Source organism: Chiroxiphia lanceolata, chromosome 2 (genome assembly GCF_009829145.1).
Source record: "Chiroxiphia lanceolata isolate bChiLan1 chromosome 2, bChiLan1.pri, whole genome shotgun sequence".
In the NCBI taxonomy this organism is placed as follows: Eukaryota; Metazoa; Chordata; class Aves; order Passeriformes; family Pipridae; genus Chiroxiphia; species Chiroxiphia lanceolata.
Window position 1 is genome coordinate 46,790,752 of NC_045638.1, and position 19,856 is coordinate 46,810,607.

The 19,856-nt window shown below is 35.8% G+C and overlaps 1 long non-coding RNA gene across 1 annotated transcript; it reads left to right on the forward strand.

Annotated features, from left to right (window-relative positions):
- Positions 1-2,097: 2,097 nt before the first annotated feature.
- Positions 2,098-19,497, forward strand: LOC116783294. Its single transcript, XR_004355619.1, has 3 exons — positions 2,098-2,109; positions 13,988-13,998; positions 19,396-19,497. It is a non-coding gene; the product is annotated as an uncharacterized LOC116783294 (long non-coding RNA).
- The last annotated feature ends 359 nt before the right edge of the window (positions 19,498-19,856 follow it).

Genomic DNA, 19,856 nt, shown 5'->3' on the forward strand with positions numbered 1-19,856 from the left:
GATGAGAGCCACTGTACCCTTAGGCATCTCAAATGGTATGAGACAGCTGTGAGTGGGATGCAGTTAAATAAAAACAAAACTAGTTGATACACACTCCAGAACTGAATCCAGCTTCCCAGTCTGTCCAAATTGAAAAGCAAGAATTGGTCAACTGTGCTTGAGCACCAGCATGAAATAAATCTTTGATACTTCTTAAATTTAATGTACTCCTTTGTATAGTCTTGGCCTATGTACACTCTCTCAGAACAACATTATGGTGTCAGGAACATAACATGGGCCAAGGGTTTCTTCTCAACAGTTTATATGGATAAAGCCTTCCTGTTTTGAGAAATTAAGAGAAGGAATTGATTGACCCAAGCTATGTTATGTCAATTAGCTCTAATCTCCTGTATTTTCTGGTTCAGACACAAAGTGGTGGGTTCACTTCACAATCTCCATGGCTCTTCAGTGAGAATACTTTTTGAAGCATCTGACTGTTTCCATGATCGATAGAAGTAAAGAATCTGGAGATGGACTTTAAATTTCATTCTGTGCTTTCAACACTTAAACATAAATGTTCCTCCTAAGCCTTAGTAACAACTGAAAAGGGGTAAATTACCAAATAGAATCTCATCAAGTGTAATATACTGTTCTTGCCAGGTGAATTGAAGCTAATACTATTCATATTCACTTAGCAAATATTTACCTAACAAAAGTTATTTGGATTCCTCAGTGGCTAATAATTCTCAAGGTCAGGTACACTGTACAAAAGATGTTTGCAATATCAAGAGGGGAGGAGTCTATTGACTCTTTGTACTTAAATTACAAGTCAATTTCTTCTAAACTTCCTTCTGAACATGATACTCTAATTCTTTAAATTCTTAGAGATATGCATGAACAAAATGTACAAGTAACTAAGAGAGATTAATTCTTATGAAGTACTTGTGCCCTTCTTATACATGAATTTTCTTGAAGTTTGACACAATTTCAGCTTTTATCACATCATACAGTGTTATTGAGAAGTATAACTAAAGGAAGACTCAATGCAAAGAGATGCAATTTTAAACATTTGGGGATTTGGGGTTTTGTTTATTTGACAGCATTTTCTTAAGGTGAACACTTCAAGGCTAATGCCTGTTTGTAGTGCTCTTAAAAGTTAGAAGTTGAACATTGTCAAGTGATTTATGTGGAATTCAGCTCAGTTTACTATTTATTTTTCAACTCCTTGGCGTGAGGAATGGGATGCATCTGTCACAGAAAAAGTCATGTGTCAAGAGAAAGTTTAATAAGTAAAGCAAAAGATATGAGTGTGAGCAGAGTGGCATAAAGAATTCATTCACTACTTCCCAGGCAGGTGTTCAACTATCTCCAGGAAAGCAAGGATCAATCACATGTAAGGGTTACTTGGGAAGGCAAATGCCATAATTTTCCAAATGCCATAACTCCTCCTTCCTCTTAGACGTTAACTTATTGTCTCCAATAATTACTCATGATGCAGCTGACCTGTTTTAATTCTTTCTTCTATAAGAGATGTTCTAGATTGCTTTTTTTTTCCCACTAATGCCTTTCCACATTGTGTAAAAGTTTTAATATGTTTATCAGAATTACTGTCATCAGCTTCCACAATTGAAGGAACATTTTCAAAGGTTTAAAAAGGTTTCCTAGGTTTCAAAGGTTTCAAAGGTTTCCTAACTAGAAATACAGGAAAGTTTAGTTAGGAAAAGCTAGGTAATTTTGAGATTAGTTAGGAAAGCTTAGGTAATTTTGAGATTTCCCATCTGATCCTGCTGTGTTTATGGTTTTGACATATCATATCTGAATTACAGCTTTGCCTGCAAGTGTTCTCCACCACTGTATTTATGTGAACAAAAGAAATACACCTTATACTGAAAGCCAAGACTTAATGGTCAATCTAATTGAAATCTCAACAGTTTCATTATCTTTAATCCAGATCTAACTGTTAGAGAAAGGTAAAGTAAATTGGAAAAATTATCCAAACTCTAAATCCAAAACAAGCCAAAACCAAAGAAAACTTGTCTCACTGACAATTTGGTTAGAATTGCTGTGTTCACATTTTGTGCATCTACTCCTTCTTTCTACTGTTATTATGTTCACCCACTGCTTCTGTGAGTCCTAAGCCTGATGCCCTCAGGCAGTGTGGGGGTGTGTTACACTGAGTTGTCAGCTTCATGAGTTCTTTCCCATGAGGATATGATATTGTGGGGGAGTATTTCTTGCCCATAGATCTACTTGGGGTTATTTCCATATGTATATAATACTACCTATACCTTGACTTTTCTCAATCACTCCACAATTCCTCATTGTATCATTATTTACTATACATGTTGGGTTTTCCTTACTTTGGATACTTGTTCTTCTGTTCACTGTTACAGCTAAAAAAAAAAAAAAAAAAGGATTTAGTCAGCTTCCACATTTCTTTGATAACAAATAAATGGCCATTAGTGGTTTGTTTATAGTTCTGGAACCTCTGCCCACACTTTCAAGTCACTTGCTGTCATCCCAAGTCTGTACTTCTGTAAATTGCTTTTTGACCTTAGGGCTACAGAGCATTTATTTTACACAGAATAATGGCTTGTATCACTGTATGTTAGTTATAGTAATAATGCACCATATTAAAAATATTACAGCAATGGAACTTCATCTAACGAACTAAAGCTGTACTAAAGTTCAGTAATAATCACCTGGTCATTAGACAACTGGTGTTGCACCCAAACAAACTGAAACAAAGTTCCAACCAGGACCAAAGTAGGATCATACACAGAAAATGTGCCTAAGCTTAGTCCCCAGGCCTCATAGAGTTAATATAAACTGTTATTATCTGTGACAGTACTGTGACCTGTTACTAGCTCTGACTGTATCATATTTCTGAGTTAGAGGATCACAGTTCTTTGTGTCTTGGCTTCTTATTGTAGCCATTTTTCTTGTATCAGTTGTTAATGACAAAAAGTGGAAGATGCTTTTGAGGTGTTAATAGTCACTTTGTTGTTTTCAAGCATCTTAACTGAAGATTGGTTTGTAGATAACTTTAAGGCTTCCTTGATAATGTGAAATTTTTCTACTTCACGTTTCCCATCCAGAAGAACCTGGAGAGGCTTGAGAGGTGGGCCTGTGCAAACTTCCTGAAGTTCAATAGGGTTAAATGTAAGGTGCCCCACATGGGTCAGAGCAACCCAAAGCACAAATACAGGATGATCAGAGAATGGATTAAGAGCAGCCATGAGGAGAAAGACTTAGAGGTGTTATTTGATGAGAAGCTCACCATGACCTAGCAATGTGTGGTTGCAGCCCAGAAAGTCAACCATATGCTGGAATGCACCAAAAGAAATCTGGCCAGCAGGTCAAGGGATGTGATTCTCTGCCTCTACTCTGCTCTTCTAAGCCCACACCTGGGGTACTGCATGAAGTTCTGGGGTTCCCAGCAGAAGAATGCGGACCTGTTGGAGCAAGCCCACAGAAGGGGCACAAAGCTGGAGCATCTCTCCTATGAAGCCTGGGAGAATTGGGGTTATTCAGTTTGGAGAGAAGACTGAGGAAGAAACCTTCCAAGTCCCTCAAGAAACATGGATAAGGACATCTTCTAGTGCATGTAGTGACAGGACAAGAAGTAATGGTTTCAAACTGAGAGAAAGTAGGTTTAGATTAGATATTAGGAGGAAGTTCTCTTATGTGAGGGAGGTGAAACAGGTTGGAACAGGTTGTCCTGAGAAGCTGTGGATGCTCCATCCCTGGAAGCATTCAGGGCCAGATTGGATGGGGCTTTGAGCAATGTGGTGTACTACTAGATGTCTCTGCCTATGTAAGGGACATTGGAATTAGATGATTGTTAAGGTCACTTTCAACCTAAACTGTTCTATGATTCTATGCTTCTATCATTCTATTTCAGTATCCAACTGTGAAAGATACATTGTATGATTATCTTAACTCCAATCAATTAGCTCACTATTTAGTCTCAAAAGTGCTGGATAACAATCTCAGATTAAAAACAAACTTCTGGTATGAAGTAAGGGATAGAATATGGTTGCCATACTTGTCAGGATAAAACAAGAGAGGAGAGAATAAAAGTGGAAAAGAGAGAAATATAAGGAGAAAGATCTCCAGTCCTTAGAACCCGCATTCTTCCTGCTACAGTGGACGGTCCAGATCTTGTGTTGACAAAAGAGAAAGAGAGACTGATCCACTTCCTTTTATAGTTTACCTCTTATATGCCTCTTATGTAACATAGATTTTTTACACCATTCTATCCATATTGTTCTCACATGCACAGTTACCCTTTAGAGCCTTCCAGAAAGAGAGCTGGGAGGAGCTGAGAGCCTGTGCTGGTTGCAAAGCCCCTTTCAGAGAGGTGCCCGGCACTCGACCCTTCCTTTGATTCAGGTGTATGGAGCATGAGTCAAAGAAAACTTACAAACCAAGCAACTGAAAAGGAAATTGGCTCAGAACAGCCATGCCCCAGCTCCACAGGACTCTCTCTTCCAATCACAACTTTCTTGTTGCAACAGTCAGAATGTTTGTGGCCAAAGATGCTTCCATGCTCATGCCTGATCTTCCACACTGTCTTTTCTTGAAGGCCACACTATGTCTTAACTCTTTCCACTTCCAATAGAGACTGAAATTTGTTCCTCAGTTTGAACTGTAATTCCACAACATAGTGTTGCTTACACTAAGTTTTGTGTTGGTTTCTTTGCTACTTTTTGTGTTAAATTTTTTTCAGCTTCAGTGTAACAGTGCCAAGACTTCGTAACTGCTGAAACAAGCTGCTGAGTATGCCTTTGCAATTTGGATAGATGACCTGATTTTAAAATTGATGCAGATATAATTAGTTTGTGCTGGATTTATTGTTGTCAGCGGGTTTTTTATTTTATTTTTCCATCTGTCAGGCTTTGTATTTTTTAAAAAGGAACAGGATACTCAAAAACTAGGTCAAAAACATCTAGACCAATTCTGTGAATCGCTACTCATTGTTTTAGATATTGATAATGTGAATGAAAGTGTGACAGAAATGGTTTTTGCCCTTTTCTTATACCCCTGATGGAACACCTTTCTGTAGAATTGACATTTCAGGAATTTGGTCCATATAAAATACAAATAGAAAGTCATAAAATTCCACCAAAGTCTACCTCTGGTAACCTTCAGCAGCAAATGCCCTTTGAATAAGAGAGTGAACTCAGAGTAAAATTGTGGAAAACTATTTTTCTAGGTCACAGTAGTCTGAAAAATTAGATCCTCCCAAGTCAGAAATTATATTTGTGTCTATCCTATCAAGGATTTCCTACAAAGACTAAAGAAATGCTATCAAAATTATAATATAGTTTTGGTTGTCATAGTCTGTTGAAATATTCTGTTGAACTTGCAGATGTAAATATTCTGTGCTCTTCAGATGATTTATCATTCCTACCAATATCTCCACTTAGGATTCTTCTCCCTATCCCAGATACTTGCCATTTTATTTATAGTTTTGAGTAGATTGAATTTAAAAGGTCTTTTGACAGGAGGAAAAGTACCAGCAAAACGTCAGCTCTGGACATGAGGAGAGCAGACCTCAGGCTGCTCTGGGAATTAATAAGAAAGGTCCCCTGGGGAAATGTTTTTTGCGGGTGCTGGGGTCCATCAGTGCTGGTCACTTTTTAAACATCACCTCCTAAGGGCACAGTAACAGGCAGTTCCTAAGTGCTGGAAATCAAGAAGGCGAAGCAGAAGGCTGCCTTGTCTGAGCAGGGATCTTGTCTTGGAAATAAGGCAAAAAAGGAAGCTCTGCACTGGTGCAGCCTCCCCTGGAATATTGTGTGCAGTTTTGAGCACTGTATTAAGCTATTAGGGGGTGTCCAAAGGAGAGCAACAAAGAGGGTGAAGGGCCTTGAGTGGAAGCCATATGAGGAATGGCTGAGGTCACTTGGTCTGTTCAGCCTGGAGGAGATTGAGGGGAGTCTACAACTTCCTCGTGGAGAGAAGAGAAGGGGTAGGCACTAATCTCTTCTCTGTGGTGACCAGTGACAGGAGCTGAGAGAATGGCCTAAAGTTGTGTCAGAGGATGTTTAGTTAGGATATTCGAAAAAGGTTCTTCACTCAGAGAGGGGTTGAGCACTGAAACAGACTTCCCAGGAAAGTGGTCTCAGCACCAAGCCTGACAGGATTCAAGAAGCATTTGGACAATATTCTCTGGCACATGGTGTTACTCTTGGGGACGGCCCCGTGCAGGGCCAGGTGTTGGACTCAATGATTGTTATGGGCCCCTTCCAACTCAGCATATTCTGTGATTCTGTGAGATTAGATATAGATATAGATATTAGAATAAACATGCATAAAAGTGCTTTTGTTTGTATTTACAAGGGACTGTAGAAGCACAGGAAAAAAAGAGTACTTAGTCAGTAATCATGCTTCAGGAAATAGACTAGCTATGTTCATGATGATATAAAACAACAGCAGGTTTTATAATCAATAATAGACAAACATAAATACCTCTCTAAAAAAATAATAAATAATAGATGTGATAAATACAGTATTAGCAGTATTGTTCCAGAAAAGAATGAATAAATTGTTATTGCCAGACAAATACAACTTTCACAAGTAAAATCAGATTTTGTCACTATCTTGAATATTGAGTCAAGTTCCATCAATTAAGATATGTCTTGATATTACTTCCTATTTTTCGTCAAGTCCTTTGAGTTACCAGAAATCAATACAGAAAATTTTGTGGTTTTTTCGCATTGGAGTTGCCTTCTTTGGCATGAAAATTCTCACATAATCTGAAATAGCAATTGACTGAAGTGTCAAATTACTACATTCAAAGAAATAAAGGAGGCGCAAACTCAGTAGCCGCTTGTTAGCTGGTGTTTGGAGACACTGAAGAATACCCCGAGGGCTTATTTACAGCAACTTATATCAAACATGTTTTTTAATCCCAGTAAGCAAAGTGTCATGAATAAAAATAAAAGGTAATTTGCTAATCATAATTTTCAATGTATTTATATTCCTTTGAGCACAGAAGATATTAAATTAAAAATGAAAATGAGAAGAAAGGTATCTAGTGGAACAAGTGACCAATGGTTGAGAGCCCTGTCTGCATTTAAGGCTTGGTAATCCTGGGTTACAACAGTTGAACACATCTGCTCTTTCTAAAATTTATTTTCCCATCAATTGATTGCTCAAGATCTCTAACATTCTTGGACTAAGAAGTATTTATTTATTTATTTATTTATTTATTTATTTATTTATTTATTTATTTACTGCCCTGTTTATATACTGCTTATTCTTATCTTTCCCCTATTAACTGTGTAAAATATCAAGACTAATCACAGGGAGTAAAAGCCCCATTTAGCAGTCAACTTCATGATCACAATGACAGCCATAAGGTTGCCCAAATTCATAGAGGAAGCTATTGAACTTGTTTGCAGCTCAGTAAAAAATTCCAATGGTAATGACATATTTTAAAACAAGAAATTTAATTTACCAGAAAAAGTCCATTACTAGCTGCTATTTGTTTCTGACATCTTCAGTGCTGTCACAGACACCTATCAGACACCTGCCACTTCAGCATTGGAAAGAGTTAGACCAGATGGTGCCAGGACTGCTGGACATGCATTTAAAACCCTTGTGAGTTTGTTGTAAAAGGATACAGAAATCTGTTTTTTTGTTTTAATTTGCCTGTCTTAAGTTGCAAAGAGTTAACACCACTGAGCTTCTGACATGCAAAAAAAAAAAAAAAAAAAGAGTAAATATTTAGGAGAACTCTCATAATGAATAAACAAGGGTAGCATATATGTAAATGCACATAGCTGAGTGATTCACCTCATCTTAAAAGAGATCTGCAAAATAATTTGAATTAATTAAGTTCAGGAAGTCCCTTTTTTTCCTATTAATTATAAAAGAAGTAAGGCCAAACAAGTCCAGAGTAAATGCCTCTACAATAGTTAACATTAGGTGAGATGAATACCTCTCCAAGTGTTTGAAATTATGAAAATGGTTAAAAATACGTGGTTCTACAAGTACAGAGAAGCAGGAAATAAAATTGTGTTCTGGCAAGATTTTTACTGTGCTGTTCTCCTACTTTTCACTTGGGAAACCATGTCATTAATATTATCAATCCTGAATTAATGACGCTGCTCACACAAGCAGGAATATAGCAAAGATTTAAAAGAATCTCTTTCATGAAACTGTTGTCTCATAAAGCTTATTAGCATGTAATGTATGCTTAGAATGATGTTGCCAGTGCAGATTACATAAACTTCTTAAAACACCACAAAAGAAAACAACAAACCCACCAAATCCACAAACAAACAAACAATCAGACCAGAATTTATAAGCACTGAATGTAACTCTTTTTAGTAGGGGCATTAATAACCTCACCAGACAGATGCCTGTTATAATTCTTATTTAAGACATGTTTAAGAGACTCTATAATTCAGATCTCAAGATTTTTGTCAAGGATTCTGATTTCTGGCCTATTACGTGAAAGATAGGGAGTAACAACTTGTGTAATCAGTTCTTTCGAAGAAAAAATATATGAAGTTCAAAAGAATATTCTGTGTTCTTCATCTTAAGGAGCTGAAGATATAGCCTTGAAAGTCTGTTTCAGGTGCTAGAGCTGCAGAAAAAGATGGAGATTCTGGCATTTTTTGGAGCCTATGTCTTCTAGTAACTAACTTTTGATAACTTTTTGACTATCTCAGACTGTAAAACCTCCTCCAACACTAAGAGTAGTAAACACTAGGTGTGTATTCTCTTTTGAATAATAGGCATTTAAATATCAGTAACATCTTTGTAGGATCCCATCTGCTGTTGGTATGGCACCCAGAAAAAACTGAACTTGAGTACCTGATTTAAAAGGTAGGAGAGTGCAGGTTGCAACAGATAACAAGCAGCACATTTGCAATGTATCCAGAAAAGGTTTTGGCCCATCTTCAAAAACCTCTACAGGAATATCCTGAGTTCTTTTAGGATCTAGAAGTAAATTTTTAACATACACAGGGGCACATATATGCATGTTGTACATAGGCAATTTTGTGTGTGCTAAATGAGGGAACTTCCTTCTGGGCTTGGAAATAGATATGTTAGGTCTTTGAGTTTCCAAAAATGTGATCTTTGCTTTTATTGTAGTGTTTTTTTGAGCTTTTTGTGGTTTTGTTTTTTGGTGGGGGGAGAATGAGGGGATGAGGTGTTGGTTCTGTTTTTTCTAGGTAATATTAATGTTTATATTCAGATAAGATGTATTACATTAGTCCAATCTTTTGAGTTAGGAAATCAGATCTCACCATGCCTTGACTTTCAGGTTACATTCACTCAGTCACAAGCACGTGTAAAAAATGTGTTTATAAAGATATGATAAGTATTAACTAGAAATCATCAAGAATCCAAGGAGAAGGAGTTGTCAAAAATATCAATTTTATTATATCTTCACTCAAACTATTACCAATTTTAAAAGAAGGGGGAAAAAAGGAAAAAAATGTTAAGGCATGTTTTAGAATATTTAAAAACCCTGTAAGTGACAGAAGAGACAGAAATTCAGGCTTTTTGTGTTCATTTTCTAAATTATTTTCACTCTGACCTGAGAAAACCTTCAAATAATATGTTTTTTTCTTATCAGTTAACATCAAATAGATATGGCAAGGAACAACAAAGCCACCAAGGAACAGAGAAATTACACAAAAAATAGGCTCAATATAAATGAAAAAATGTCGTAGAATTTCCATAGTCTCAAAGATAGATAAGCTTCGTCTGGAGAATATCACATTATTTCCAAGAGTTATGGTCACCATATGCCCAAGTAATTCTGATGTATAATATGAAACTAATGAAAAAGTAAGAGTACAAAGAATAGAAACTCTCTGAACCAGAAAAATATTAGTCTTAACAATGAGACAGCTTCACCATACTATTAGAATAAGTATTATGATAAAAGTATTGAACTGAAAAAGGAGTGTGGGGGGTTTTGGTCCTATAAAATCAGTTGTATACTAAAAAACAGTCTCTGAACACAACAGGAATTCAAACTTATTGATACAGATATTTCCTTAGAAAAAAAATTTGCATGATGATAGTATATACAAAGATTGTGATTATGTTATGCCTTTTTCATAGATATCAAAAATGATTCCAGAAATGTTAGATTTAAGTATTTAAAATTAACTTCTCTTTTAACCAACAGGAGGATATTTTTTCAGGAGAATGTTTTCAGATATATTAGAATTTGGAAATGGAACTGTATTGAATAGGAAGAAAGTGTGAAAGCTTTTAAAATCTCTTCAATGCCAGCAACAGAGTGGAATGCAGATGAAAAACAGCTTCTCAAGTCATAAAGAGCCTTACAAATTTCACAGGATTCAACATAGTATTTTTACCTTTTTGCAGAGGCAGTGTAAAAACCCTACCTGACATCGTATCTCTTAACAAAAATGCCAAAAGTAGCTCTATTGTACCACATAGTTTAGTTGTATTCTGAGGAGTTAAAAATGAAAAATATCACTTTAAGGTTTAGACAGATCCCATAAAGAGGACGCTAGGATTTTGTTTTTGTGAAATCATAGCCCCTCCACAGTGTGTAGTTTGTCATGAACCTCTGAAGATGTCCTTTGCTACTAAAAAATCTCTTCTAATTTTTATCACTTCTAGACCAAATCTGATTTGCTAAGTAATCATGATGTAGAAAACAACAATTTAGAATGTCAGTATGTCTATGATTTTTTTAATTTTTTTATGAAGACTTTTTACTTTTTGGTTTTATTTCAATTCAGCATATTCTGTGACTGTGATTCTGTAGATGTTTTGAAAATATTGGTACTACCAACAGAAGTTTCAACTCAAAGACTAAACTGTAATTCTATGTGAAATATTACTTGTTATATGTTCTGTAAACAGTAATGTTCTCTATAATTCATTACAAAGAAGAAGTAACTGAAAAAGGAAACAAAATATACAGTTATATATTTAACACCTTTTAATTCACTATAAGATCAAAGGATAATAAGTAGTCTTTACTCAAATACTTTCAAAAAAACCCTCAAACAGTCTGAGCTGAAAGGTAGAGTACTTGTCTCAAAAATACAAAAATATTTTCGCTGTTGCCTTTAACTTGACTGAGGTTTTCAAGTACACTGTAAAATTAGAGAACATTATTTTAGACAGCACATTTATGTGCTTCACTTCATCCGTATGCAATAGATATATAAATAACTTAGACAGCAACTCCTAAGGTCACTCAGACATACCAAGACACAATCCTAGAATTGAAAGGAGCAAAATCATGAGTGGTCCCAAAAGCTGAAATTATGAGCTTCTGTGCCTTGCCCCTGTTTGCTGTATGGTTTTTGTGCGTAAACTAGCAATTTGTTGTGTGATTCTGCTCTGACAGAGTGTGAGGTACTGCAGCATCGCCCTAATCTGAGCAAGCTTGGTGCCTCTGCACAGGATGCCTTCTGAGCATTTTAGACTAGCAGTGCTCCCCTGTTATCAATGAATTCTTGAACTTTTAAGGGCATTGTCAAACAAATCTGAGGTATCAGAGGAAAAATTCAGTTGTTTCTAGATTTCTGTATCCAGTAGTAGAACTACATGGAAGCACTAGATGTAGACACTTACTTGGTTTAACTCTTGTATTCCCTTTTCCACTCTGTGAATAATGATGTTCAAAATCAGATTTAGCTTTCCTCATCATACTGTGTAGAGGTAATGAAAAAACAAGGGTGAGTATTATATATGTCTTATATATATGATTATATAAATATCTTCTGATTATTTGAATCAGGTGAAGTCAGTTCCAAATGCCAAACTTAATTATATAAGATTTTGCTTAGTCACTGCTGCCAGTCAGTTAGAAAGAACTCCTTGCTTCTGTAAGCTGATGAAACACAACACAGATATCTGAACAGGAACTAAATCGAAGAAGTTACAAACAATAGCATTTGTTTGCATATGACCTTAAAAAACTTTATAAATAAAGAAAATCAAGGTATATATAAATCAAAAATATACGAAGTCTGCTTGTTCAAACATGCAGTTGCACATGAAGCTTTTTTTTAAAGGTAGAAAAAATAGTGCATATTTAGTTTTCTTTTAAGAATATATGTAGTACATATCCTGACATTTCTATCCAAGCATACTTTGCATTATAAATATTAACAATATCTATCTCTTTTTACATAAAACTCTGTGAATCTCTTAATAACAACATAGCTGTGCAGAAATTGTGGAATTCTTCACATGAATTGTTCCATACATTCAGAAGACTAATTCTTTCCTCTTTATTTGCAACAGGTTTTAGATTAACAGGTAGTTTCTGTTCGTATCGCAGGACGTTGCAGGTCAGGCAAATGTCTAACGAATTTTTATTCATAGTCATATAAACTCAAGTCAGTTACCCACACTGAACACTTTACAGATATGACAAAGGTACTCTAGTCTATTCAAGTTCATATAGATGTCATGCTAAATGTCTTAGACATCTTAAATGTCAATAAATGTTGGCCTGCGGACATCTGAATTGAGTCTTTAGTTCAGTTCAAAGATAACATAATAGGAAAGTACAAACAAAAATCCCATGTCACTAGATGGAAATAATGGATTCAAACACTTGAATTTACAGGAGGCATGTAATCCTAGAAAAAATAAATAAAAAAAAAAGAGATGATGGGTGGATGGATGGATACATAAATAGACATAGATAGATAGATAGATAGATAGATAGATAGATAGATAGATAGATAGATAGATAATCTACACATCAGTAAATTCTCATATACCCAATGGTAAGCCGCTTGTACAGTTTAAGGGGCATAGGTAGCCATTCAGCGTTCTCTGAACACATTCAGGCTACATTTTGTAGCCTGAATATAGGTGTTATTGGGGCTGGAATGTCTGACACATCTGTATGGGATGGTCAGATACAATGCAAGATTTGACACATACACATTTCACTTTATTAAAAAGTGGCTGGTAGGCTGGGCCCAGAGGGTGGTGGTGAATGGTACTACATTCAGTTGGAGGATGGTTGTTAATGGGTTCCCTAGGGCTCAGTATTGGTGACAGTCCTGTTTAATATCTTTATCTATAATCTCTAGATGAAGGTATCAAGTGCATCCTCAATAAATTCACAGACAACAATAAGTTGGGCAGGAATGTTGTTCTGCTGGAGTGTAGGAAAGCTCTCCAAAGAGTGAAGTGCCAGGTCCTGCATTTTGGTCACAACAATCCCATGCAACACCACAGTGTCTGGAAATTCTGCCCTACAGAAAAGGACCTGAGGATGCTGTTTGACAGCTGCCTGAACATAAGCCCACAGTGTGCACAATGGCATCCTGGCCTGTATCTAAAATAGTGTGGCCAGTAGGGTAGTGATTGTTCCCCTGTACTTAGTACTGGTGAGACCACACCTCAAGTACTGTGTCCAGTTCTGGGACCCTCACTACAAGAAAGACATTGAGGTGCTGGAGCATGTCCAGAGCATGTCCTGGTGAAGGGTCTGGAGTGCAAGCCTAATTAGGAGGAACTGAGGGAGCTGGAGTTGTTTAGCCTGAAGAAAAGGAAATGACCTTATTGCTCTCTACAACTACCTGAAAGGACATTGTAGCAAAGTGGAGGTCTGTCTCTTGTTCCAGGCAACTAGTGATGGGACAAGAGGAAATGACCTCAAGTTGCATCAGAGAAGTTCAGGTTGGACAACAGGGAGAATTTCTTCATTGAATTTCTTCCGGGTTAAGAACTGGAATGGACTGCCCAGGGAATTGATGGAGTCACTATCCCTGGAAGTGTTCGAGAAAAAACTGCATGTGGCATTTAGTGCTACGGTTTAGGTGACCTGGTGGTGTTCAGTCAGAGGTTCGACTTGATGACCTTGGAGGACTTTTTCAACCTCAATGATTCTATGATTCTATGATTTACAGTACTTAGGGAGATTCCCTGTACTTAGGGAGAAGCAACTCTGAGTCATGTAGAACACCCAAGGCTGTCTGAAATGTTTACAGATGCTAATATTTAGAGAGACGAATTCAGCCTCGAGTACCTCTATGTGTTTTTATTATACTGTGCACCCTACTCTTAAATGCAAATAGACATATGAAGAAAGAAAAAGACAACTATGATTCTGACCTCTCTGTTTACCAACCAGCTGTACACTTTGGGACTCTGGAAAATAATTCTCCCCTCCAGGCAGAAACCTGCAGGAGCCTGACCCAGCCAGTGAAGTCCTACAGCACTTCTTCCTTCGGTCTGTGTCTAAATGACATGCTAAATCTTCACTAAGCTTCAAAATTCTCTTCATAAAGCAAATTTTTTTTTCAGCTACATTGCTACCAATTTCTTGTGTATTACAGGCCAAATTGATAAAGGAGTATGGTGTTACATTTCCATCTGTTCTCAACTTTCTTCCATGTTGCAATCCATGCTACAAAAAAAAAATCTTTAATGTTGTGTTAAATGGATAATACATTTAAAATGTGCCATCTTTGTACAACATGAAACTGAAAATGTGTTGTCATATGTTTTGAATAATGACATAAGTTTAAAAAAAAATTGCAATTATTGTACAAAATGAGGCATTGAAATATGACAAATTTCAGATGCATTAAGGTTTCTCTCTCCTCCTCAGAAATACAGTAGAAAATTACTTTTTATTTAGAAGGTCAAACTTTTCTTTCTTATTTTCTTACCATCTTGTTCCCCTCCTGTAAAGTGAGTGGAGCTGCTGACAACGGAGCTTGATGATAAGGTAGTTCTGTTTGTCAGCCAATAGAGGGAACACTCAAACCTGGCACTTCTGCAAGATAACAGGACAAAGTGTTCCTGCCGAAACACTGGGACAATCAAGGCTTTCTTTCCTGTGCTTTGTTACTGTAAACTATTATGAATGACCTATTTTCTTTATCCTCTCCAATAACGTGGAAGAGTATCAGATCCAACTATGCTGCCAATGTGGTCTGTAATTTCCAGTTTAGAAAGTTGCTGTATCCCACAGGAAAGGTAGTGGATCAGATTACCATCTCAAGATACATTATGCTACAAAGCTGAGGCTAAGTAAAACTTTGTAAAGGACTGGAAACCTGACAGCTGATTTCCAGTATCAGGTAGGAGTTTTTTAGGTTTTACATGAATTCTTCATCTTGAAAATGAAGTCAAAGTGCCATAGTTTAAACTTCTTGAAATAGACCTTTACAAGCTTAGCTAACAATACTCAGTACGTGAAAAAAATATTTCAATGAAATTTATTACTGGAATCTTTAGAGGTAAAGAAGTTGAACAAAGTACATAAAGCATTAGGTCTCCTTTCTTTCTTCTGATAATCAGCCATTTAATTCATACTCAGTGTTGTTCAAAATAAAAATAAAAATCTGACCATTTGATGTCTCAATTAATATGCCACAAAAAATATTCCTTCTTTCTCTTACACTGAAATAGATATACATGAAACTTCTGACTGAAACATGGGTTGGATGAACTTTGGACCAGAACCAGCCCAAGAATTCTAGGAAAACACTCAGAGATCCACAGGGAAGCCTGAAAAGTTTCATCCTACAGGACGGTAGGATGGTTTTCCTGGTATTTTTCATTTGTTCACCCTTGAAAATAAAGTCAAAAATATGCTGGGCACTATTGGCAAACAATGTGGAACTCCTTTTAACTCTAGATGCTCAGTAAGAAAGAATAGGGATATTTACACTATTGTACCAGACTAGGTTTGTAAAGGTATTTATTGCATGTCTAGTAATAAGACAGATGGAAATACAACTATACTTGTGATTAAGATTTATTTTAGTCATGTAAAAGGTCAGAAGACACTTCATTGCTAGTCCACTTTTCCATTGTTCAAGTGTTGAACATCTGTTCATTTCTATGCTACCTCTCCATATAAAAATATTCACTTTAATTAGAACTAGCCTAGCACTTCTCGTTCTTCATGACTGCACTCAGTACTTACTTACCTGAAAGAATAGAATCTTATTTGCAACTTCCTTCTCCCCCTGTTCCTCATATAATCCTTAATGACCAACCAAAACTTAACTATAAGAAAAGTGTTTTCACAATATTAACCATTGCTTTAAGTTTATAAAGAAAAAGTAGGCATTAACCAAAGAATGTAAAAAGTCTTATTAAGTAACTTAATGTATTTTTTCATAAAAGCCAGTTATTCCTGAGCTGTATTATCACAATGAGAAAGAAATACGTCTTCATTTCTGCTCTCATGTATATGCTATTATTTCTTCAAGATCTTTTATTGCCACCTAAGATTCTTTACAGAAACACACGAAAGTTCCTGGGCTTATTGTCTGAATGCAGAGGCAAGAAAGTCTCAACAGAGCATTCAGTATGAATGAACACATTCAAATTTAATATAATGCATGGCTGAGAATTATCTTCACAGATACAATTCAGTACGTTATGCGCATTAACACCAGGGAGGTCACTGGTTCGTATTCTGTTCAAAAGATAATTCTGGAAGGATGACCACTTTTATAGAAATCCTATAACAATGATACTGAAGAAGTAATTCCTTGAAAGCAATGTTGAATTAGGTCATCAGCACTGCCTGCTGTGTCTCCTATTTTGCCTTTTCCCAAAAGACTAACATAGCCCATGTGAGGATTTTGTACTTTGCAAAGAAGGATGGAGAGAGGAAAGTGTTATTTAGCAGAATTTCAACCTAGCAGCCACAGAGTTCATTTATTAATGAATGTTTTAAAAAGTATATGACATTTAAGAGACTTTCATGAACCAAAGCTGCAATTCTCACAGTACAGAATTTCATGGATATTGAAACTCATACTAAAAACTAATGCCTCGTAAACACGATACAGTGGACATCAAAGTTTCTAGCATTTTTCTATTTCAGATTTTAGCAAAAAGACACTATGCCTTATATGAGTAGCTCTTGTGAAAAAATATTCCTTGGTAGCCGCACTCCTGTTCATGTTGTTTATCTGTTATATTAGAATAAAAAGAAAAAAAAATGCAGTTGTGTAAAGACCATAAAAGTCAAATAAATCTTCTTAGAAACAATCTATACACAAGGCTTTCTTACATATGGAATAATCTTCTGAAATCATCTTTAAATATTAATTCATTTATGCTTTATTGTGAAAGTGTTAACAGTGGGAAACTAGAGAAAGAACTTTCAGTTTGTCAGGAAATTTATTTTATTTAGAGTTTGTTTGCATCAAATTTTCTTGTGTTGTGTCATATAACAAGACTGACGTTGATGATGTTGGAGTACACTAACAATAAATAGTTCCACAGGAAATACAAGTTCTGTGCACCCCCTTTGGCAGTTAAAAGCCCCCAGAAACTGGAAATATACTTTGTTCATTCATCCATTAAAAATAATTAAGTAAATCTTCAAATAGTGTTGATCAATGTGTAAGTCTAAGTTATATTAGCCTAACTTGTTTCAGAAATGAACACGAATAACTACATAAGCAATTTGCTGTTGAAAAAGGTTGAGATGACAAATTTTAATCAATCTCAAATCTTATATTTTGTGGTGATTTTTTTGAAGTAATATACATAGTAAATCTCTGATAAAACAGATCATTCCAGATAAAAATATCAAATGGTGAAAGTGAAGACATAGTAATTTACAAGTATTTTTGGGAAAGGAAAAGAAGAAAAATACATCAACAAATATGAAGAGTGAATTAAAAAACGTGCTAAAAGGCAAAAATTACGTTATTCACTGAACTTACTGAATTTTGTATAGAGGGGAGAATGGGACTCACAGTTAGGTGATGACATTTCAAACAGGAATGATGAATACACTTTCCTGGGCAACAAATTCCCTACATTTATGATAAGACATTAAGCTTCCAGTATCAGTTAGACTTTTCAACCAAAAGCAATTCTGCTCAGATTTATGGTTTCTGATTGTCTGCATAAACATAAAGAGACAAAATATATTAGTGATCTGATGGTAGACCTTTACTTAAGTTTAGTGATACTAAACTTAAGTGCAGTGCCATTTAGACTAAATCTGAACATTTAATAGATCATTTGATTTTACCACAAGCCTTAAAAGTATAGATTTAATTGACATGCACTGGATAGATTAAGAGTAGTGACTTCATAACTAAGTCTAGGGAGGACTCGCTTAGAGGAATCATCCTTCTCAAAGTTCTTCAGTATAGATATTTATGGCTGAAGTAGACACTCTTATCTCCCTTTACAAAGAGTAGAGGAGAAACAAACATTTTTAGGGTTCAACTAAGTTGATAAAATACAGAAGTCCAGATAAAGATAACATGAATTGCATTCTAAAAGTTATTTCTCTTCATTGTCTTTAAAGGAGTATTGGCATGAACTGTTTAGTGTGAATATCTGTGTCTAATTAGATAAATATCACCTTCTGTGTTAGCTCAATAAAATTCCCTCACTAAACCTGAATATTAAGAGTTTTAATTTGTTAATTTCTTAGGATTATAAGTCTTGTGAATTTTAATTGATATAGAAAAATAAAAGTACACGTTTCAAATTAAACAGAAAACATCAAGATATAGGATTTTTTTTCTCTGCTATATAGACGAGGGAGAACTAAAAATGCCTTAATATTTGTGAATACTTTCTCTCAAATTCTATTTCCATAAAATTTCCTTGATGACAAAATATTAGATTTTTTATTGTTAGTGGTTTTGAATGGGTGCTGAAGATGACAAAGTGTTGGAGGGTCTAGTCAGAATGGAATACAGTCTGACTATATACAGAAGACTACTTCACTTTTTCTTTACAAGAATTATTAGCTATCAAGTCAATTATGCAGACAAGAAAATTTAATTTTTTTTATTAAAAAAAAATAAAAATTAAACTTACCATAAACCTTTGTCCTGGCATCCTGGCATATTTTCTCCAGAATTTTAAAATTTTTGGTTCATCTCAAGACCCTGTTTTTACTCACTGCTAACATCTCTTAACCTTTTGAAGTTTTCCTGTGGATTGACTATTTTCCACTTAAACTTCATTAAATCATGCATTGTAGTAGAATCAATCAATCTAGGACTTTGTGAAATTAAGTTTGAGATACATGGGTGGAAAAAAATCACTATAAATATCTCAAGTGTTATAGAACCTTCATAAAATTTAAAACCTTTGGCTTGAAATGTTTCTGGGCTTTTTTCTGAGATTTCCTCGTACTAGTCTCCTTTTCAGACTATTCTTCCTCTGAATAAATTTAGGAATAATCTATATAATAACTTCTTACCAATACCTTTAGTAAGTAAATAACTGGAATGAATCTGTAAGAAAGAGCTTTGCATTAAAATTCTGGATCTTCAGTAAGGATACTTAATGGGGTTTTTTTTCAACATAGTCCCCAGAATTTAATTGCAATATAGAACTGGTATGCAATTATACTGGTGTACAATTATTTTGGAATTTCAGCCTTGGGATATGCAGCAAAATTATATACATGGATGAACAGGAAGGAAGGAAGGAAGGAAAGAATAGAGTATGCTGAGTCGGAAGACACCCACAAGGATCATCAAGTCCAACTCTTGGCGCTGCACAGGACCATTCCCAAAAGTCACACCAAGTGCCTGAGAGTGTTGTCCAAACATTTTTTGAACTTAGACAGGGTTGATGCTGCAACCACTTCTCAGAGGAGCCTGTTCCAGTGCCCAGTCACCCTCTCTGGGTGAAGAACCTTTTTCTAATATCCAACCTAAACCTCTCCTGACAACTTCAGGCCATTCCCTCGGGTCCTGTCACTGGTCACCACAGAGATGAGATCAGTGCCTGACCCTCCTCTTCCCCTCACAAGGAAATTGTAGACTGCAATGAGGTCTCCCCTGACTCTCCCCTTCTCCAAGCTGAACGGACCAAATGTGATGGGTTGACCCTGGCTGGACACCAGGTGCCCACCAAAGTCATTCTGTCACTTTTACTCTTCA